Source organism: Podarcis gaigeae (assembly GCF_964106915.1).
Source record: "Podarcis gaigeae genome assembly, chromosome: W".
Taxonomy (NCBI): domain Eukaryota; kingdom Metazoa; phylum Chordata; class Lepidosauria; order Squamata; family Lacertidae; genus Podarcis; species Podarcis gaigeae.
This window is the reverse complement of record NC_139695.1, coordinates 19,894,298-19,917,415: the sequence shown is the minus strand read 5'-3', so window position 1 is coordinate 19,917,415 and position 23,118 is coordinate 19,894,298. Positions and strand designations below refer to the sequence as shown.

General features: G+C 41.4%; 2 long non-coding RNA genes across 2 annotated transcripts in view; both read right to left on the bottom strand.

Moving 5' to 3' along the window:
• LOC310835985 overlaps positions 1-4,147 on the bottom strand; it is an 85,717-nt gene extending 81,570 nt beyond the window's left edge. Inside the window, exon 1 of the long non-coding RNA XR_014559804.1 lies at positions 2,545-4,147. This is a non-coding gene — a long non-coding RNA (uncharacterized lncRNA). The remainder of the gene's footprint in view (positions 1-2,544) is intronic.
• Positions 1-23,118, bottom strand: part of LOC310836013 — a 795,471-nt gene that overhangs the window by 726,536 nt on the left and 45,817 nt on the right. The gene's annotated exons all lie outside the window — the stretch shown is intronic.

The following is a 23,118-nucleotide window of genomic DNA, read 5'->3' as shown; positions in this document are numbered from 1 at the left end:
CTTGAGGAAAAAGAGAGGCATTGTAATATATGTTAACCCAAAATTGGAAACAAAACAAATTTTTAAGGATGTTGAAGGCAGAATTCTGGGAATACAAGTGGGGGAAGGTAATGAAAAAATTGTGATAACAGGAAAATATACCCCAAATGGGAATAAGACAGAATTCTTTAAGGTGGTGGAAGATAAGCTATTAGATTTCATAAATGAGGAGATTATATTGTTAGGAGATCTGAATGGAGTCACTTCATTGGAATTTGATCATACAGAATCAGGAGGTAGACCTAGAGGAAGACTCCCCCCTACTTTTTTTTAGTATGGTGGAAAGTTTGAATTTGAATGATGTGTGGCATTATAAGCACCCATTAGAGAAAAAAATTACTCATTATTCCCAAGCAAAAAAGACAGCGGGTGGGATCAATGGAATCTGTATAACTAATAATCTATTACCGAAGGTTAAAAAAATCAGATATTCTACCTAAATTGATAACTGACCATAATCTGATTCAAAAGGATATCCTTGATAAAAATGTCAATTCTAAAAGGCGAAAGATTTATACGATCTGAAGAGAAACCAAATTGTGGACAAGATGGATTGTTTCAAGAAGTGGCAGAAAGATATTTCTCGATTTGACTGGCAGGGCAAGAAGCCCAGAATAAAATTTAAGATATTAACTGATGCAAAGGAAAGGGGTGGATTTGCCCTGCCAGACTTTAAACTTTACTATGAATCAACAGCATTCTGCTGGTTGAAAGACTGGCTGCTTCTTGAGAACACAGACATTTTGGATTTAGAAGGTTTTAACAATGGTTTTTTTTGGGGGGGGACGCGGGTGGTGCTGTGGGTAAAAGCCTCAGCGCCTAGGACTTGCCGATCGAAAGGTCGGCGGTTCGAATCCCCGTGGCTGGGTGCGCTCCCGTCGCTCGGTCCCAGCGCCTGCCAACCTAGCAGTTCGAAAGCACCCCCGGGTGCAAGTAGATAAATAGGGACCGCTTACTAGCGGGAAGGTAAACGGCATTCCGTGTGCTGCACTGGCTCGCCAGATGCAGCTTGTCACGCTGGCCACGTGACCCGGAAGTGTCTGCGGACAGCGCTGGCTCCTGGCCTCTAGAGTGAGATGAGCGCACAACCCTAGAGTCTGTCAAGACTGGCCCGTACGGGCAGGGGTACCTTTACCTTTACCTTTTTTAACAATGTTTTTGGGTGGCATGCATATTTGTGGTATGACAAGGTTAAAGCACATAAAGCATTTAAAAACCATATTGTCAGGAAAGCATTGTTTAATGTCTGGACAAGATACAAAGATTTACTTGAAAATAAAACCCCAAGGTGGTTGTCCCCAATGGAAGCAAAAGCTCAGAAAAAGCTCAATATGGAGGCCAAATGGCCGAAATATTGGGAAATTTTGGAACAAGAAGGAGATAGACTGAAACTGCAGAGTTTTGAGAAACTAAAAAACAAAGTGTGAGATTGGCTTCACTACTATCAGATAATGGAGGCATATAATTTGGATAAGAAAATTGGCTTCCAGGTGGAAAAATCAAAATTAGAAACAGAACTGTTAGAACCCAAAACTAAGATTTTGTCAAAGATGTATAACTTGCTGCTGAAATGGAACACTCAGGATGAAACGGTTAAATCTGCTATGATAAAATGGGCACAAGATGTTGGACATAACATTATGTTTGCTGACTGGGAACAGTTATGGACCACAGGTATGAAGTTTACAGCATGCAATACTTTAAGAGAGAATATTATGAAAATGATTTACAGGTGGTACATGACCCCAGTCAAGCTTGCAAAAATCTATCATTTGCCCGATAATAAATGTTGGAAATGCAAAGAGACCAAAGGTACATTCTTTCACCTTTGGTGGACGTGCCCAAGGATCAAGGTTTTCTGGGAAATGATATATAATGAAATGAAAAAGGTATTTAAATATACCTTCCTGAAGAAACCAGAGGCCTTTCTCCTGGGCATGGTCGGCCAATTGGTGTCAAAGAGGGACAGATTTTTTTTTATGTATGCAACAACAGCAGCAAGAATACTCATCGCAAAGTACTGGAAGACACAGGATCTACCCAATCTGGAAGAATGGCAGATGAAGAGGATAGACTATATGGGACTAGCAGAAATGACCGGCAGAATCCGAGACCAGGGAGAAGAGTCAGCGGAAGAAGATTGGAAAAAATTTAAAGACTATCTACAGAAACACTGTAAAATTAATGAATGTTAGAATGATGTCGGATAGAAATTAAGTGGTTTCTAGCTGTAATGTTTTAGGAGAATAGAGGGGGGGGGGGAAGGTTCAGAAGCAGGTTAAAACTTATTGATAAGGATTTGCTGAATTAACAATTTGAATTGGAATACAAAAAAGGGAGGTATGAGGAGGTCTGAGAAACAAGTTAATGGAAAGTAAGTTCTGGAAATTTTGTGTGTTTTTTAATTATTCTTATTTTTGTATTTTTGTTATTTTTTTCTTTTTTCTTTTTGATTTTTCTTTTTGTATTAATATTGAAAACCTTAATAAATATCTTATAAAAAACAAAAATGTCAATTCTACCAAAAATGCTCTTCCTTTTCCAGACGATCCCAATAATTATCGGGACAAAATGTTTTAAAGGTTGGCAAAGGGATCTTTCTAATTTTATCTGGCAAGGTAAGAAGCCAAGAGTAAGGTTCAAAGTACTGATTGAGCCTAGAGAAAGGGGCGGGTTCGCAGTCCCAAACCTCAAGCTGTATTTTGAGGCTGCATGCATGACATGGGTGAAAGATTGGATGTTACTGACAGATACCGAAATCTTAGACCTGGAGGGCTGGGACAAAGTTTTCGGGTGGCATGGTTACCTGGGTCACAATAAAATAAAAGCACATAGAGGATTCACTAATCATTTGGTGAGAAAGGCCTTATTCAAAGTCTGGGAAAGAAATAAAACAATAGTAACAGCCAAAACTCCCTGGTGGCTATCACCTATAGGGTCATCAGCCTTGCATAGAAGCAATATGAAAGATAGCTGGCTAACATATAGCGAACTCGTAGAAGAGATAAAAGATTGCCCAACCGTAAAGAAATTTGAAGAATTAAAAGAGAGGGGGGGTGAATTGGTTAGAATATTTCCAATTAAAAACAATATTTGAGAAGGATAGTAAGCTTAAGGGGTTTGATAAAAAAATCTCGATATGGGAAAAAGAAATTTTATATAACAACCAACAGACTCTCTCAAAAATATATAAACTGTTACAAAATGGGAAAGTAGAAAAGGAGGAAAAAGGAGACACTATTAAAAAATGGGAACAAGATCTGGGCCACCCAACTGAATATAATGAATGGGAAAGACTATGGACAAAAAATATAAATTTTACAGCATGTTACCTAATAAGAGAGAACTATATGAAAATGTATCACAGGTGGTACCTGGCACCAGAAAGTCTTGCAAAAATGAATAAAACATATAATAATAAGTGCTGGAGATGCAAGATACAAAAAGGAACCTTCTATCATATGTGGTGGACATGCCCCGAAATTGGGAAATTTTGAAACATGATCCACGAAGAAATAAAGAAAATATTAAGAATATCATATAGTAAAAGGCCAGAGGCATTCCTTTTAGGAATTTTAAATGATGATATCCCAAAAGACAAAACTATTTTTTTCTTATACGCAACGTCTGCAGCAAGAATCCTGGTGGCTAAGTACTGGAAAGGGAATCAGTTACCCACTAGGGAAGACCGGCTATGTAAGCTCTCAGAATATTTAGAATTAGCCAAATTGACAGATATAATAAGACAAAAACCAAAAAGTGAAGTAAAAAAAGAATGGGAGTGCCTAAATGAATACCTCAAAAGTCAAGGTTCGAGGGCAGAAATCTGGCTGAGTCTGGAATAACTTTGTGAAGTGAAAGGATATGAAAGAAGGATTTAAATCTAGATGTTAGGATAGAGTGGATAAAGAAAACAGGAAAACAGGAAGACACAATGAGAGATAAAGGTGCTGTGGGATTGGTGGAAGTCAATGTCTTGTTGTTGTTTTAGTGTTTATAATATTAACTTGTAAGATATGGATTTGTTTGGTTTTTTTGTTTTGTTTTTGTTTTATTTTTAGTTTTCGAATGTTGATTTCTCTGTGTTGTGTATTGTTATTTTTTGATAGCTTTCAAGTTGTTGTTGTTGTGTGGAAACTACTAATAAAATTCATATAAAAAAACCTGACCATAATCTGGTTACAGTAGAATTAAGAAGTAGAAGAAGGGTAATTAAAAGATGGAAAATGAATGAAAAAATCCTAAATTATGAAAAAAAATAGCTAAAGCACAAGAACTACGTACGGAATTTTTCCAAAATAACAAGGTGCAGAATACAGGTATTAGGGTAATATGGGATGTGAGTAAAGCATTTATAAGAGGTTTTTACATTCAGCAGCATGCAATCCAAAAAAAAGAATAGGGAATCGAAGATGGAGGAAATTAAAATAGAAATTCAAGAAAATGAAAAAGTATTAGCTAAACAACCTAAAATTGAGAAGGCAAGGAAAAATTGCAATTTATTACAAAATCAATTATCAGTGTTATTAAACCAGGAGATAGAAAATAACTTAAGATGGATGAAACAGATATTTTGAATCAGCAAATAAAACCAGAAAGTTATTGGCTTGGCAATTGAAGAAAAGGCAGAAAGAACTATTAATAGAGTAGTGAACGAAGGGAAGATCATAGTTAAAACGGAAGAAATAATCAAAAGGTTTGTAAAATATTACACTAAATTATATGAAAAGGGTAAGGAGAAAGTCGAGGAAATAGTAGAGTATTTACAAAGCAGACCCTTACCCAGAATATCTGATGAAAAAATAAAACTGTTAAACTCCCCTGTTACCATGATGGAAGTGGAATATGCTATCTCAAGGAGTAAATATGGTAAAGCCCCTGGTACGGATGGTCTCCCCACAATCCACTATAAAAGGTTAAAGGAGGTGCTTTCGACTCCATTAAAATTACTTTTAAATAAGATAATGGAAGAAGGGAATTTACCGGACTCGTGGAGGGAAGCTCACATAATTCTATTACCAAAAGAAGGTACAAAGAGAGAAATGATTGAAAATTATAGACTCATTTCATTGCTAAATTCAGATTACAAAATTCATGAGGATATATTGGCAAATAGATTAAAAACTGTGTTAAATGAAATAATAAGTCAAGATCAAGCGGGTTTTTTGCCAGGGAGGAAAATGAGTACAAATATGAGAATAGTGATTGACCTATCAGAATATCTGGATATGCACCCAGGGAAGAAAGCCACTTTTATGTTTATTGATGCAGAAAAAGAGTTTGATAATGTATTGTGGGAATTTTAAAAGAAAAATCTAGAGAAGAATGAGATGGGGGAAAGATTTATTAGAAGGATAACAGCTATCTATGAATCTCAAAAGGCAAATCTGATAATTAACTTGGAAATGTCAGAGATCTTCAAGATTGAAAGGGGTGCAAGGCAAGGGTGCCCACTTTCACCGCTCTTGTTTATTTTAACCCTAGAAATATTGAATCAAGATATAAGACTAGATGAGAGCATAAAGGGGATTGTTTTGGAACATAAATCTTATAAACTATGTGCATTTGCTGATGACCTACTCCTGACACTCAAAAATCCAAATGAGAGCATTTAAAAACTTTTAGAATTAATGGCGAGCTATGGGAAAGTCTCTGGCTTTAAATTAAATATGACAAAGACAAAATGAATGGTTAAAAATATGGATTAAAAGGAAAAAAGAGAACTGCAAGAAAGACTCTCCTCCCTGCAAGAGAGGGGAGTGGTTGTGGGCGGGAGCCCGAGCACCGCCCCTAGCAGGGGGCGTCAGCCCCCTCCCTCCACCTCACCTGGCTGGCGCCCACGCCCCCCAGCAGGCATCCAACCAGGTGCCTGAGGGGGGGCGTGTTCAGCAGCCTTTTGCTGTGGCGCCAGCCTGACGGGGTGCATTTATCAGACCTGGGGAACGACATTTGGTTAGATAGTGTCATCAATAGCATCCGGGATTGGTTACAGCCGTGAGGGTATTGGCGGCGAGCCCTGGGGCTCGGGTGGCGGTTAGGCATTGGAATAATGTGATGTGCTGTGTCGAAGAGCTAGGTGTGGCCATCGCCTATGCCTTCAATTTTTAGGGGTATTCCGTTAAAGGAATCTGGCGGTCGTGTATTCTGTCCGATGCCTGCTTGGCGGGAGGCCATGGCACGACCCTCGGTGACATCAGGGGTGAGCCTATAGTTGGATTAGCATCAACAGGCTCCACCTACTGGTGAATAAACCCACTTGCTTCAGAAATCCAATGCCTAAGCCAATACCTTTTCACTGCTGTAATCAATAAAGTTGTGGCCCTTCCTTGCCCATTAACCTTATATCACGTGTCCTTGTGTATTTTTTCCACATCGCGGGGGTCGGGTCCTCGAACCACAAAAGGTGGGATTACAAATTGTGAATAAAATCAGGTACCTAGGCATACAAATTACAATGCAAAATGTAAATCTATTTAAAGACAATTATACTAAATTATAGAATCAAGTTAGAAATGATCTGGGAATCTGGCATAGACTAAAATTATCTCTTTGGGGGAGAATAGCAGCAATCAAAATGAATATACTTCCAAAACTTTTATTTCTCTTCCAAATGATCCCTATAATTAATAAGATGGACTGTTATGAAAAGTGGAGAAGGATATTATCAATTTTATATGGCAGGGTAAAAGGACTTACATAAAATTCAAACTTCTTACAGATAGCAGAGAATGGGGCGGGGTTGGTCTTCCTGATTAAAAAATCTACTACGAAGCCTCCTGCCTCTGTTGGGTCAAGGAGTGGATTTGGCTTGAGAACACTGACATACTGGACCTAGAGGGGCATGATTTAAGATATGGATGGCATGCCTCTTTATTGGACAATAAGACAAAAGTACATCAGGGTTTTATGAACCATATTATCAGGAATCCACTAATTAAAGTCTGGAGGAAACATCATATGCTTTTGGAACCTAAAACCCCTTGGTGGGCGGCCCCTTTTGAAATACTTTCAATTAAAAAGAAAAACATGGGCAAAATTGGAACCACATATAGATAATTGATAAAAAAGGAGGAGGACAGTTAAAACTCAAATCATATGAAGAACTAAAAGTATATTGTACCAGCTGGGTCCAGTATTACCAACGAAATGATAAATTTGTTTGTGACAAGACAATTGGTTTTTTGAAGGAGGAATCTAAATTCCAATTAGAAATCATACAAAACCCAAAGAAAAATCTCTCAAAATTGTATAATCTGCTCCTTGAGTGGGAACTAAAAGATGAGCAAACCAAGGAATTTATGATAAAATGGGGACAAGATTTGGTATATGCAATTTGGTTTAAGAGATGGGAAAGGTTATGGAAAAATGATATAAATTTTACTGTGTGCATCGTCATTAAAGAAAACATCATGAAGATGTGCTATAGGTGGTATATGACCCCGGTCAAATTGGCAAAAAATTATAAACTACCCACAAATTTTTGTTGGAGATGCATCCAAAAAAAGACCTGAAGTGTTTCTTCTTGGTCATCTCAAATGATATCCCTAAAGACAAGGTCAGAGTCTTTTTACACACAACAGTGCCCACAAGAGTACTCGTGGCCAAAAATTGGAAAAGCAAGGAGACTCCCTCAATGTCAGAGTGGTAAATTAAATTATGTGAATATATTGAACTAGCCAAGATGACAGTGTCAATTAGAATGCAATCAAAACAAGAATTAAGAAAGGAATGGAAGTGTGTTGAAGAATATATTGTACAATATTACTTCAATGGAAATCTTTGGATAAGTACTGATTGTGTTCATTAAGTTAAGATGCAATGATTCTAGAATAGAGGATTGATTGGGGGGCCACTAGGGGCGCATCGGAAGATGGCTGACAATAACATCTCTCCGACCCACACGAGGTAATTAAGAGGCTGTGATGGGAGTAAACAGCCTCCCAGCCCCCCCAAGTGGGTGGGGGGGACTGCCCTTGCCTGCTGTGCCCTATACCACCCCCGAATTTGAGGGGGTGGGGGCACTAGGCAGAAAGCCCTTGTGTGGACTTCAGGGCTCCTGGACGCTGTCTCTGATTCGCGCCTCTAGCTGCAGCAACTTCAAAAGAAACAATTAGGAGGAAGCTAATGCACATATTTCAAGGAAGAATGGGGAGTAAAGACTGCTAACCAAAGAGATCTCTGAGAAACAAGATGGGTCGGAGGAACAGGAATAAATCATGAGAAGACACACCAAGGCTCGGTATGTTCAGCAATGGGACTGGATGGGGGGGGGGACTTTCCTTTCTTCTCTCTATGTGATTAACCAAGAAACCCCCCCCCCCACAAGTCACAAGTCAGAAATGCCGTTTAAATGACTTAAGCTGAGGATTTAAGACTGTGTGGAGATAATTTTCTAACCAAAGCATGTTTTAAGGAGACCGTGGAAAGTATAAGAGCTTTGGAATGACGCAGCAAAAAATAGCGTCGCCATTTTGGCAAGTTCTGTCGAAAGACTTATGTCTGGGAGGAGGGATAGATCTGTTTTCATATTGTGGGTGAGCCTCCTCAGAGGGACTAAAGAAGGCGACAGAATTGCGAGACTGATGATGGAAAGAGTGCTTTTATTTATGAAAGTGATGATATATGGAAACCATCTCGACATGATGATTGGACGAACAGAAAATTCACACAGGATTATAACTGGTGTTTACTTGCTTAAGGAGATTATCAGAAGAGATCATAAAGAAAAAAAGAAAAATATACGAACAAGATGAGATGTGAGAACAGCAAGATAGGACTGGATAGAATTATGAACATTATTTGGACAGATTTGTGGATATTAACGCAGCAGCAAGAAGATGATTGGAATCCCCTTCGGAACTTGAAATATGCCCCCCCCCCCCCAACAAAAATTTAAAATTCGGCTTTGTAATTCGGAATTTATGTGATGTGATTTGATTTGATTTGATTGGTCGGTTAATAAAAATTATTTTAGAATAGAGGATTGATTAATGTGATGAATAAATATGAACACAATGATAGAGTTTTAATGTAGTGAGAAGGACATCATGCATGTGGGTGAGGGAAGTCACATGGGTATTTGGGTAAATGGTGAATAGGGTATAGGGTTAGATGTGGGGAATCCGTATATTTAATATAATATATATTTTGTGCAGTGCTGAAATTGTATGGTAACTAACTTGTAATATGAATTTAATAATAAATAAAGGAAAATTTAAAAAAAACCCTAACATTTATTGTGGTATATTAAATATGTTAGGCTATTAAGGGATCACAATGCTCTTGTTTTTGCTCTAATGGACTAACATGGCCATACTTCAGGAATATGATTTTTAAAATAATGTATTGGTGACCCTCCCCCTTTTTAAAAAATGAAATCCATTGTCACATGAGTGTCACATCAGCCTGCCAGAGCTCTCTGGAGTGGGAGAAGAAGCTACACCTCAAAGCCCAGGCCAGCGTCCCTATTTTCATCTGTGAAATGTTGGAGAGCATGTTATTGGAAGCTACACAGTCCTGAACCTCGCTGAGTCCTCCCAAGTGACTGTCCTAAATCCCTGCAGTTGGGGATTCCTATAAGGAAGAGAGTAGCCTGTGATGAAGGATGCAAAGTCTGGGGTGAAGTGGGTATGCTTTAAAATGAAATGGAAAACAATGGCACTCAGATCCTCCATCCCAAACCAAGCATCTCTTTTCTGGCTCAGCTCCCCATGCATAGCAAGGAAACCTTCTGCCGCTCCAGAGCACTTTCCTCACCAGTTCTCTCCCTGACACTATCCACCCCATCACCCCTAATCTCTGTACCCTTGGTGTCTCACTTACAGCCGCAATATTTACGGCTTGATTTTATTACTGCTTTGGATGTTCCTGGCTGAAGTTAAACGCCGGAATGGATCCTTTGCATGATGGTGTGCGGATTTCCTCCTTTCCCCAACTGACCAAGCAAAATTATGCTACGTGGTCAGTGTACGCAGAAGCTCATCTGCGCAGGCAGGGGTTATGGCATGTAATTAATGAGCTGACCCCAGCACAGCCATCAGCAGAATGGACTGAGACTGATTCCAGAGCCCAAGGCACACTAACATTAGCTGTCCCTACTGATGAGCTGATTTTATTGCACGGTAAAGCAAAAGCCAAGGATGTTTGGAATGCTTTGTGCAGCTGGCTCGTCCCTAATCCATTTTAAGAGACTGCACAAGATGGCGTTACAGCCTGGAGGTGATGGCAGCACTCATCTGATGCAGATGAAATTCCTGAGACAGGAGTTAGTCCAGAGAGGGATCACAATTCCTGAGTCCCTGTGTTGTTTTCTGATGCTGGACTCTTTGGGTAGCAGTTATCAATCAATAGCTGCACAACTGGCTGTGCTTCTGACAGCAGATCTCACAGCAGATCATGTTTGCGCAGTCCTACTTAATGAGGCGGATTGCAGGGATGCCACAGGTCGCATTCAGGGGGAGCCTCAAGTTATAGCACCCCAGCCAGCGATGCAGGCATCAGATGGCGCTAAAGCTCTGAAAGCTGTGAAATGTTTCTCTTGTGGCAAGATGGGACATACGCAGAGGTTTTGCAAACAACGTTGCCCAAAAGCCAAAGAGGATGCCAGTAAAAGCAGCAAGGGCAGAGGGGGTAAAGGCAAGAGTCCTAGCCACCCCAAGACCGCCCAAGCCCAAGCTCTGGTAACACACTGTTCCAGCCCACATGCCCAGAAAGTTTTCATCATAGATTCAGGAGCCACAAGACACATGCCGGAACCAACATTTGTTTGTCACGTTTACGCCACAGAAAGGAACCGTGCACCAGGCAGATAGTCAATCGTTGCAGAGTGAAGGCGAAGGGACTGTCGTGCTTCGGAGTCTGGACACCACCATAAGCAATGTGCTCTGTTCCTGGTTTGGGGGACAACCTACTGAGCTTCTTCCGGCTCACGGCACAAGACTTTACTGTAAACTTCAGTAAAGAGAGCTGCAACATTGGCAAGAACCAAGAGGACATTTTATATGCTGATTGTGTAAATGGCCTGTTCTTATTGTCATATGATGTTGATGTTGTGCAAAGTGATGAGACATGTTTTGTTATGTCTGATAACAAAATTTTGCATGCAGGTTGTATGCATAACCATCATCACAGGCTAGGTCACCTGCACTTTGAAGCCATCACCAAGATGCCAGGTATCACAAAGGGAGGAATGGCAGTGCCTAGTGGAGGCCTCCCGAAGGAAAGATTCTGCCACGTTTTGGAAAACAATTGCAAAAAGCTGGAGAGACTCCCCAATTGAAATTGAATACTCTATACCCGCTGGAGCATGGGAGGCCTACTTCCTCTCATTATATTCATCAAATCAACTGGTCCCAGCTCTGCTTCCTGCTTCAAGTGAATTTGGCAAGGAATGGCCCCCTGTGACCACAGAAGAAATTACTGGCCTTATTCAATCTCTTAAATCAGGGAAAGCCCCGGGTGCTGATAATATCCCACCAGAAATTCTTAAGGCAAATGTTGAATGGTGGGCCCCTGTGCTAGCTGCCTTGTTCACTAGTATAAATCAAGCGGCTATTATCCCCGAGGACTGGGGTTTAGCCATCATCATTCCAATATTCAAGAAAGGAAACAGAACTGAGCCAGCTAACTACAGACCAATCAGTCTATTAAGTATTATTAGTAAACTGTACGCTGCTCATTTATGTGATAAATTAGTGGAGTGGATGGAAAGAGAGCATATTCTATCAGAAGCTCAAGCTGGCTTTAGAGAAAAGCGTTCAACTATAGACCAGGCCCTTATCCTTCAACACCTGGCAGATAAATACTCTAGAAAAGGGGGGTCTTTATATGCAGCTTTTGTCGATTTTAAATCGGCTTTTGATCTAATACCAAGGGATAGACTCTGGGAAAAGCTTGGCGCTACAAACATAGATAAACGCTTATTACGCCTTATTCGTGGTTTATACGAAAACACCAGGGTGAGAGCAAGATGCGATCGGTCAGGCCATCTAACTAAAGAAATTCAAACGCACTATGGGGTTAAGCAAGGATGTGTCCTCGCGCCAACGCTATTTAATTTCTACATCAACTCTCTAGCAGTAAATATGGCGAAAGAAAATGCCCACCCTCCCAAACTGGCAGGTTTGCCCCTCCCGGTGCTTCTGTATGCGGACGACGCAGTCCTACTCCCCTTTTCCTGCGTTGGCTTGAGGAAGCTTTTGAGATCACTTGCTGACTATTGTCAAGAGGAACAACTATCAATAAATTACAGCAAATCTAAAATTATGGTGTTTTCAAAAAAAAGAAGGAAACACAAATGGAGAATAAACGGTCAACCTATTGACCAGGTAGCAACTTTCAAATACCTGGGAATAACTTTTCCGGAAAGGGTCTCGTGGCACCAACAGATGAAAAACGCCATTGCCAACGCAGGAAGGGCCAATAAAGCCCTTACAAGGTTTTTTCACGGGAAAGGGGGTAAATACGTTCCGGCAGCCTCCCAGGTTTTTGCTGCAAAAATACTCCCACAACTCACTTATGGATCCCAGGTTTGCAGTTTTAAAAATTTTGCGCCTATGGAGGTATTTCAAACAAAATTCTATCAGTGTCTATTGGGGATCCCCCCCTGTGTATCTAATATAGCTGTCCGCTTAGAAGTTGGACAACCACCCGTTAACGCGCGGTTGTGGATTCTAAAGATACACTATTGGTTAAAACTTATTTTTTCCCCGGCCGGTTTGGCTCCTTTAACACTCTTAGACACCTTTCATTCTACCTGGAAAGCTTCCCTGTTTGAAAAGATAAGAAGCTTGGGATTCTCCCCGCAGATCTTGATAGCGGCAGGATATGAGAGAGCCAAAAGTCAAGTGCTTCAACACATTAGGGACATAGAGTTGCAATGTCATATGGGCAAAATGGATAAACATGCCACAATTAGAGACTTTGGGAGAGGGTTTTCACCCGCAAATTATCTGGCTGATTTACAAATACCTAAGTACAGACACTCCTTTACCCTGGCCAGATTCAACGTTCTGCCCTCTGCCCTGCTGCTAGGCAGATATGAGGGCAAACCATATGAGTCACGTGTTTGCTCATGTGGCTCATCGGAAGTGGAAACAAGTCTGCATGTATTGCTGCACTGTAGTTACTACGAGGATCTACGCCTGACCTTTATTGCCCCAGTTCTACAAAAGCTTAAAAATGAACCAGAACTCCAACGTATGAGAGCATTGGTAGAAGATAAGGTTCCTGAAATTACGATCAATGTTGCCAAATTCTGTGTAGCCGCTATTAGGCGTAGGAAACAAGAGCTTTCCAATGTCAATATGCAGGCAAAGGCAAATACTTAATTTTATTTATGCTGTCTAATTTTAAATTGCTGTTATGGCCTAATCTGTATTGAAATTGTCCTTTGTTTTTTCCGGTGTTATGCTTCGCTGACTAGCTGTACGAGTTAATCTGGTCTGTGACCGTTTAATAAAATTTGATTTGAAGATGCCAGGTATGGTCGAAGGGATGACAATTAAACCCTGCAAGTTCCACATGAAGTGTAAGTCATGTGCAGCACCCAAGGTCAAGGTATCTCCCAAAGGGAAGGATTCTGGGAGAGTGGCTACAGAGCCGTACCAATGCATACACGCAGACCTTGTTGGTCCTCTATCACCCTCTAGAGGCAATGCTACATATTTCATGGTACTGAATATTCATCCCAGATATTCATGGGTGTTTATGCTGGGGCACAAACATGAAGCATTTCCTAGATTTAAGGAATTTTGTGTATGGTTGCAAAATGTCCATAAATCAAAGATGTGTTGTCTTTTCACAGATCAAGGGGGAGAATTCTGTTCACAGGAATTTAAAGCTTTCCTGGCTGAACAGGGAATTCAACAAGATGTTGCCAATCCCAGAGCACCTTGGCAGAATGGTCTCTGTGAACGGGTAAGTCAAACTCTCCAGCAGGGCATGAAATCTCTGTTACATGATGCTGACTTACCTGATTCTCTTTGGGCTGAAGCATTGTTGTTGTTGTTTAGTCGTTTAGTCGTGTCCGACTCTTCGTGACCCCATGGACCAGAGCACGCCAGGCACTTCTGTCTTCCACTGCCTCCCGCAGTTTGATCAAACTCATGCTAAGACTGACCAGGAGTGTTCAGTACAATGCAAAGTGGGGAGACAATGCAGGTATTTTCCAATGTCACCCTAATGCTGATGCTGAATCTGATTACACTGATGCAGTTTCAGATTCCGGTTCTGACAGTGACAGTGACAGTGACAGTGACAGTGACAGTGACAGTGACAGTGACACAGCAGATTACAAGAGTGTGAAAGCCTCTCTCAGACCGTCTGTAGGGTCTGACACTGATTTAGATCTAGAACCACTGTTCACTATAGGTCACCATTGTCCTAAAGAAGAGAAGCCCAGTCTTGAAGACTTGCGTATCGTACGCTGATCTGAAAGGGCTACAAAAACCAAAGCACCTATGAGGTATGCAGTAGAGTTTGCTAAAACAGCCATTGCAGATACAGCTGTTGTTAGTAGCTTGCAAAAGGTTTTTGAACCTACAAGCTTCCAAGAGGTCCAGAGTTTATCCTCAAAGGATGCTGAGCCATGGTTAAATGCCATGAAGGCTGAACTTGATTCCTTAGAGAGGAACAAGACATGGGAACTAGTCCCAGTGGTACCAGGTATGAAGCTTCTTAACAGCAAATGGGTCTTTAAGGCCAAGACTGATCAAAATGGCAAGATTGTAAGACACAAAGCCGGATTGGTCGCACATGATTTTTCACAGGTACCAGGTCAAGATTACCATGAGACATTTTCACCAACTGTGAAGTTTGAGAGCCTAAGCTCAAAATTGCTGCAGAGGAGAAATTGCATGTTTCCCATCATGATGTGAACACAGCATTTTTGTACGGTGAATTGTCTGAGCAGGTTTATATGCTACCACCTGCTTGAGTACAGGTACAGCAGGGAATGGTCTATAGTCTCAAGAAACCCCTCTATGGTCTGAAACAGAGTGCCCGGTGTTGGCACTCAAAATTAACAGAGGTATTGTTTTCTCTAGGTTTTCACCAAGGTAAAGCTGATACATGTGTATTTGTCAAAGAGGTGAACCAACAGAAGCTGTAATGTTTATGCTTTGTTGATGACATTATTTTCCTTTGGAAAGATGAAGCCTTATACAAAGGCACTCTTGCAAAATTGCAAAAGCACTTTGACATGAAGGATCTTGGTGAGGTAACCAATTATCTTTCTCTGGAAATAGAGAGAAACCAGAGAGGTGATATTTTGGTACATCAGACACAGAAAATTCGAGATGTGCTAACCACACTGAATTTGGTTGATGCTAATGGTTACAGGTTTTCAGTTAGATGATACTGATGAAGCATTTTCTGATGTCACACTGTACCGATGTGTTCTAGGCAAGCTAAGTTTTATTGCCAGATGTATAAGACCTGATAAGTCAGCACAAATTTGCTGAGCAGACATGCTTCCAAGCCTACTGTTAAGGATTGGAAAGAACTGAAACGCATAGCACGTTATTTGAAGGGTACTATGCACTACAGACTGAAATTTACTGATCAGAAGTCTGGAGGTCTTGAGATATATGCAGATGCCAGTTTTGGAAGTGATCCCACAGATGGGAAAAGCACTACAAAAGTCTGTTATGTGTATAATGACTATGTTTGATTGTGAACGGCTGTGTTAGGTAATGCAGCAGCGGTTACATGAAATGGGGGAGGATGTTGAGATTTCATTCCTCCCGTTGCAGTATGTGTGATTGTTTTCATCACATGTCTGTGTTGACATTCCATACTGTTGGAGTCATGAGAATGGAGGTTTCAGTTACACTGTTCCGTTATGTTGTACTTTTGCATTTTCTGTTCTCTCTCGGACGAGAAGGAGAGAGCAGCCATGATTTCTTTGTTCCGTAACACTTGATCTTGTACATAATAAATTAGCTTAGTATTCTACACCTCAAGTCCAGCTTCTGCTTTGAACTCTGCTATGTTTGTGTGTGCATATATCTTTGGATATATGTTGCAGTAGCAACTTGGGGCGGAAGAGTGATGAATCATCCCGAGGGGCACTTCGGAGGGAAAGACACAGTTCCCTGGCATTTTCCTAACAATGCATTCCGAGAGACCTGGCTCTACCATAGGATTTTTATGCCTTTTGAAACATCAGAATTTGCTTTATGCCAAGTCAGTCCACTAGTCTATCTAGCTCAGTATTGTCTACACTGATTGGCAGCAGCTCTCCAGGGTTTCAGATTGGGAGGCTTTCATAGCTCTACCTGCAGATGCTGGGGATTGAATCTGGGACTTTCTGCATATCGGGAAGATACATAGGAGCCTTCTGAGTTTTTGTGCTTGCAGTGCTAATTTCCTGGTTATTTTTTTTAAAATTGCTGAATAAATAATTTGTCAGTCCTAAATGAGAAGTATGGAACTTGCTGATAAATTATAGGTTCAACAATGTCCATACCCCAGAAATTATGGCTGCAAGCACAAAGATTCTTATTTTATCCTCTCCCCCCCCCACCTACTTAACCCCTTGTTATATAGTTTTATGAGTTTTGGGGTGGGGGTAGGCTGTATGCCTGAGCCCTGCTTCTAATTCTTGGATCCAGCATAGATTCAATTGCTGGAATAGCCAGGCCAGCCTGGTAATGGCCCCCTCTTGTTGGCATCCATCTGTCTTGAGAAACAATGGAGTGCACCTCAACAGGGTCTATTTTGACCCCAAATGTTGTTGAATTTTTTCTCAGCTGTTAGCATGGGAAAAACTAGCTAGCCGCTCAGAGTGGCTGGGGAAACCCAGCCAGATGGGCAGGGTATAAATAATCTTCATCATCATCAAATTGTATATCACTCTTCATCCATAGTTCTCAGGGCAGTTCACAGCATAAAATACGTGGTAAAAACAAGGACAAAAACAAAAAGCAATAACACCCTCTCCCCGCCCCACATAAACAAATAGATTTCAACCCTTTTCCTCCATGCTGTTTTCCCAGTGTAAATTACACTCATGCAACCCACAGATATACTATTCTCACCACTAGGGAAAACAGTAGACATGTTTACTAAGTAGGTGTAGATTAAATGTTCTTTGATAGTAGCACTCCCTGCTTCAGAAAGTAGTGCAATAAAGGCCACTGCCAAATGCATGAATATAACACAGGTTGGCAGAACCCTTGACTCTGTTTAACATGGAAGAATGCCAGTCAATAATATATAAATGATCCTATTTTCATCTGTGAAAACTCAGAAGGCATCCATTCTTTGCACACACACTGCACAGCAGTGTGCTTAGGCTAAATATTAACCCAACCCTGTTCTTTCAAGCAGGGAACCCACAACAAATGAATTGACAGTGCCATTTCCTATATAAAACTAGGCCCCATCAAGGAGACATTTTCTGCCCATGAACCTCTCAGAAGGAGCAAATTATTTTTCAATAAAGCATTTTGAGGAATCCACAGTTATTTGTCTGCCTCACCTTGGCAAGTCAAACTTTAAGGGTTTTAATAACAGACAGGAGTGTTGGACCTGCTGCAGCAGCCATGACAATTGGGATTCTTGTGTCTGGGACTTTGTTTTATTTCTCCCAGTTGCAGTGTTGAACTCCCTTCTGCATCAGAGAAAAGGAATCTAGGGGTGGGGTGGAATGTGGGAGCAAGGGAGAAATGCTGAGGGGGAAGGGGAGGGAAGGTCAGGGGGAGTTGAAGCCTTTTCTGTCCCATTCATGTGGTAATTGGGTGTCAAGCAGAGATCAGTAAGGTGGAGGCTGGCCTCTGAACTTGGGTTAAACTGTCACTCAAAGACAGCAGGGAAGCCCAACTGACAGAGGCCTCTCAGAAAACTGCCAGTCTGTCCTGTGAGGAGGCATTTCTATTTAAATTGCTGGGAGTGGCATGTGGAGTGGACACTGAGCTTTCCCCCCAATTCACAGGCTCCTAAACAAAGCTGGAGAGTGTTTAAACAATGCCAGGCCCCCATCTCCATCTTCAATAGGGGGCTCTAAATAGGCGTTTAACCTTCAGAATAGCTGAAAGTGATACTCAAAAGCAGCTTGGCCCCCTTATTATAGCTGAACCAGAAGAGGCCACTTGGATGGCTTCTCTCTGTCAGGGAAAAAAGACTTCTGCCCTCCCCTTGGCCTGCATCACTTCTGGTTATCTTGCTAATAAATGGTTTTTTCAACAGGGCTGGCCAGGGTGCACAGGGTCTTTCCAGCTCACAAAAGGTCCCATGCAGAGATCAGAAATTCTTGGGGGTGGGGGGAGGTCTGTGATAGAGTCCAAAACCTGGCAGGCTCACGGACAATCTCCACAACCCTGTTGCTGTCCAGGGAAAGGCAATTGCCAGGGCTAATCTTGTGGAGAGGAGACCATCAGACTCAGATGGAGAGCATGGGCATGTTCAGAAATTCCATTTTTTTTTTGAGGGGGGTGGGTAAATGCTCACTTGGGCAGGGATGGTGGTATTTTTCTGGAACCTGTCCTGGGTAAAACTATCCCTGTTTTGTCTTCCTTTATTGCCTTTTGGGGAGATGCTGAAGTATCTTTTAGCCATCAGGTGTCAACATTTTGAAAGCTCCCTAAATCTCTAGAAATTGCATCCAAACTCTGATGTACAAGCAGCGGTGGAGTGTAAGCTCATGCCGCCCATGGCGGGGCACAGAGGAAGCCCGCTGCAGCTCGCCCAACAAAGTGCATCCGGGGCACGCACACCACAGCCTCTCTCCGCCCCTGGGTCAAGCCCGACCTGGTAATAGAGCTGCTGCAGCCTGGTGCACACATGCTACAGCCCAAGAGAGTAACACCTTTTTGTGACATACCTATGATGTTTTGATGATGCTATGTGAAATGTATTATGGGAAATTGTGGGAACTTTTAAGAGGCCATTTGCCCTTTGTTCTGGGCTTCTTCCTGGTTTTATTTTTTGGGAGTTGAAGCCTTGTTGCAACAATAAACGATCAGGGTTCCTAGCCGCTGTCCTGCTTCAATTTGCCTGGCTATGGTCTCTTGCTTGAACCTGACCAATTCAGAACTCACAGGGCTAGACTCTAGTGAAGTTGGGAAATGGTGTAAGTACCGTACACCAAGATTTTGTCCTTATCAATCTGAAATCATCATAGAAATTTCACAGAATAGATGTGGTCTGCAACAGAAATTTTGACAGTATTGCTTGTCTCCTGTCTGTCAAGAGACCTGATAATGCTTCTTGATTGCCTTTTCCTGGCCAGCCTGGGTCATTCCTTAGTAATCTTGGATCAACAGTGATTTGAGATTTGCGTTGGCCCTTGCAATGGAATTCCAATATGGGATGTGTCCATTTATTTGGAAAACAATGATCACCACCTGAGTCTGTAGAAGGCTCAGTTTAGTCTTTTTGCTGTGTGACATTACTATTAGAAGCATAGGGAGCCCATGGCTTGGAGCAAGAAGAAAAACTGTTTGCTGCCTTGGTCTGATCCAAGTTTAGGGACACTGCAGGGCCTTCTAGGGGCATGAGAATCATGTCTCCCCTTGAATCTCATGGTCCTGGTATGGTCAGTAAGGACAATATCTTTTCCAGTTCATCATTAATGGATTGTAACCTTTCTGCAATTAAAAAGCACAGCTCTGACAGTAATTTTGCTTCCTCTTCAAAGAGCATTTGCTTGGCTGCAGAGGGTGTGGTGACAGAATCACTTGATGGCATATCTGCTTCTCTGGCAATTTCCCTACCTCTTCGGCATTCTCCTATTGTGAGCCCCTCACATCCTGGGATTCCCCTCCCCTCTCCCCAGCCAGGGGGATAACATGTTAGTCAAGGTTGTTTCCAGCTTGGCAGAAGAATGTCCCAATATGAAAGCATCTAGTCTGCTTTATTTAGAATTAGGTAGAGTGCACAAATTCGTTGGTGAGTAAGACATTTTCCTTCTTTTTTGCATGCTGGCGAATCAGACACTAAGCTCAAGTGGGGTTGTCAAGTACTGTTTCTGGAGAATTTCAGTTCCCAGTTTGCAGCTAATCTGGTAATGGCATCATTGTATTCAGCAGACAGTTGAGAAAGGTGGGGACGCCGGAGGTCTTGTGGCAATTTTGAGGTAAGTGCAAAGATAATCACTTTAGGATTGAGGATTTTAAAACTATGGCAATAGTAAAAATAGAAGACATAGCTGGACTAGTGGGCTGGAGCATCAGCAGACCAGCAAAGCAGCTAGGCAGCAAGCTACGGTGGCGAGCATGTGCGGCAGCCAGTAATAAAACTGAAAAAGACACAGCAATAACTGCTTCCGGCCCTTAAGGGACATGGTAAGCCTGCTAGGTCCTTGTGTGGTTCCCGCGGTCAGAGAGGACTAAAAACAGACACCGACCAGAGTAACCTGAAGCGAAGAGGCTAAGAAGCCTGACCTTTATTTGGTATAAAGCAAACTGCTATAGCAGGGTCCTACCTAATCTGGCAGGGAGAAAGGCAAGACCCCGAACAAAAGACGACATTGACTTTTAAAAGTTACCCTCATATCCCAGAATACAGTTCAGACATCGTCATCAATACATCATGGCTACATCACTAATTTGTCATACAAGGGGAGGTCCAGGGGTTGTAACCTGAGTTTCAGGTACCCACCCCTCCCTCCTCCTGACCATCACCAGACACCCACTGATGATAGAAAACAAAACTATTTACAAGTTCTTTTTTTATATATAAGATATTTATTAAAGTTTTAGAAGTACAAAAAGAGAAATCAAAAAACATCCTTTTAAACAAGAAAAAATAAAATTCAAAAAGGAAAAAAGAAAAATCAGTAAGCAAAAAGGAGAATCAAGAAGAAAAAGAAAAAAAAGAAAAAGAAAAAGGAAACAATACAACAAATCTTCCCATTACTTTCCTTTCATTTGCTTATTTCCCTGACCTCCTCACACCTCCTTTTCTTGTATTCTAAGTCAATTATCCATTTCAGCAAATCCTTTCCCTCTTTTCAATTTTTTGTCCTGAGAATTTTTCTTAATACTAATATAAGTTTACTTTCCTTCCTTTCACCAATTAACAGTCTATTTTTCTTAAATCTTTGTTACATTTCTGCTAGAGTCACATAAATTCATTCCAACATCATTCTAACATTCATTGATCTTACAATACTTTTGTAAATAGTCTTTAAATTTCTTCCAATCTTCCTCCACCGTCTCTTCTCCCTGGTCTCGGATTCTGCCAGTCATTTCCGCCAGTTCCATATAGTCCATCACCTTCATCTGCCATTCTTCCAGAGTGGGCAGTTCTTGTGTCTTCCAATAGTTTGCAATAAGTATTCTTGCTGCTGTTGTAGCATACATAAAGAAAGTTCTGTCCTTCTTTGGCACCAATTGGCCGATCATGCCCAGGAGAAAGGCATCTGGTTTCTTCAGAAAGGTATATTTAAATACCTTTTTCATTTCATTATAGATCATCTCCCAGAAAACCTTAATCCTTGGGCCAAAACTATTTACAAGTTCTTGACCCTCGGGCTAAGTAAATCACAGTCTCCTTGTGTGTCCTGGTGTGAATCCATTCCTGGTTTGGCCACCTTTGTGATTGTGATGGGTGGCAGCCTGACACCTGGACTTGACAATCTCTCTAGGGCAAGGTTCACTGAGTATGTGACTGCACGCCTTGGGATTCATGGCTTCTAGAGTCATATTTCCCAATCCTTTTTCTGAGTGGAGCAAAAGTGGAATGGAGAAGATCTGTTGGATGGTTGATTTTTAGTGAATTTATATTAATTTACCTTAGTCTGCAACCATCTGCAAAATGCCTTGACCTAGACAGGAAGTAATTAATAAAAGTTGCTACAATGAAGCCTTGCTGGCTTGATAGGATTTTCTCCCTTGACATAACTTGTTGAATGGAAAGGAGTGCAATGTAAGGCTGCAGTACCAACGATATGTACCCTAGGTGGCGATGTTTGTTAACGTTGATTGGTCAAAGCTTGACAGATCATTTTGAATACTGTACAGTGTTTCGCACAAACGGTCTACCCACATTATTGAATCAGTGACGCTTCTCCTGTGATCAATTGGTGGTACTGGCTGCCCTTATGTACGGGGGCCGTGTAATAACCAAGTAATTAATATCAGTCTTACCTTAGGATAATAGCAGATAAGTGTTCATAACAAGCATGCCATGAGGCAACTCGTGGTTTTCTTGTGTGTAAAGCCTGGATGGGATTACAGGCTGCTAACAGTTTTTCTGTCTGCTTCCTCCCCGCAGGTGTGACATTGCTGGAGGCACTAATTGTTTTTCCTGTTTGAAACAAGTCTGGGCACATCCTAGTGTTTTGCATAACCATTTATCTCAGGCTTGAGCCCACATACTTGCTGATAGCGGGTGTGAAAAAAATGTGTGGGTTTTTTCTTTTCACTGCCCTGCTGGTTGTTATTTTGTCGTGCTTGTGTGACCCTTTCAACAGAAACAATGTTAAGTACAGGCATGGCTACAAACACGTTAGAATCTATGGATTTGATTCCCTGCAATAAATTAGGACCTTGGACCATAGTGCAACTGTTCTTCCGATGGCATAACTGAACATTACCATACAAAATTCCGAAAGGTCGACCCCCCCTTCCCTCCATTTAGAACAAAACCATAATGCGATTAAGTAAAAATGAAGTAAAAATGAGGTGAAAGAGGACAATACAATAATAAAACTAAGCCATAAAATACTTAAAACACTAAAACCATAAAACACTAAGACTAGTGGAATAAAACTTAACTGGAGGTTGCATGATTTGCATGAAGTTGCCGCCACCGGAAGTCCACCAGCAGAGACGGTTCTATGGCTTCTTAGTGATGTAAACGCTTTGGTGACTCATAAAGTCACCCTTTTTGCTTTGGCGGCCAAAAGATCAGAAAGACGACACTGGACAATATAGCAGTGAAATGTAAGGGAGACGCTGAGATCTTAAGAGAGACCATTATTTGCAGCGCAACACTCCTTTTGCTTGTTTTTACTTTTGTTGCAGATTTGTCATCACCAATGGCTAGTACAATAAAGTTATTTTGATTGGATTGGGCTTGCTTATGTGTGTGTGTGTGTGTGTATGTGTATCTAGAGGATAACATACATGTTTA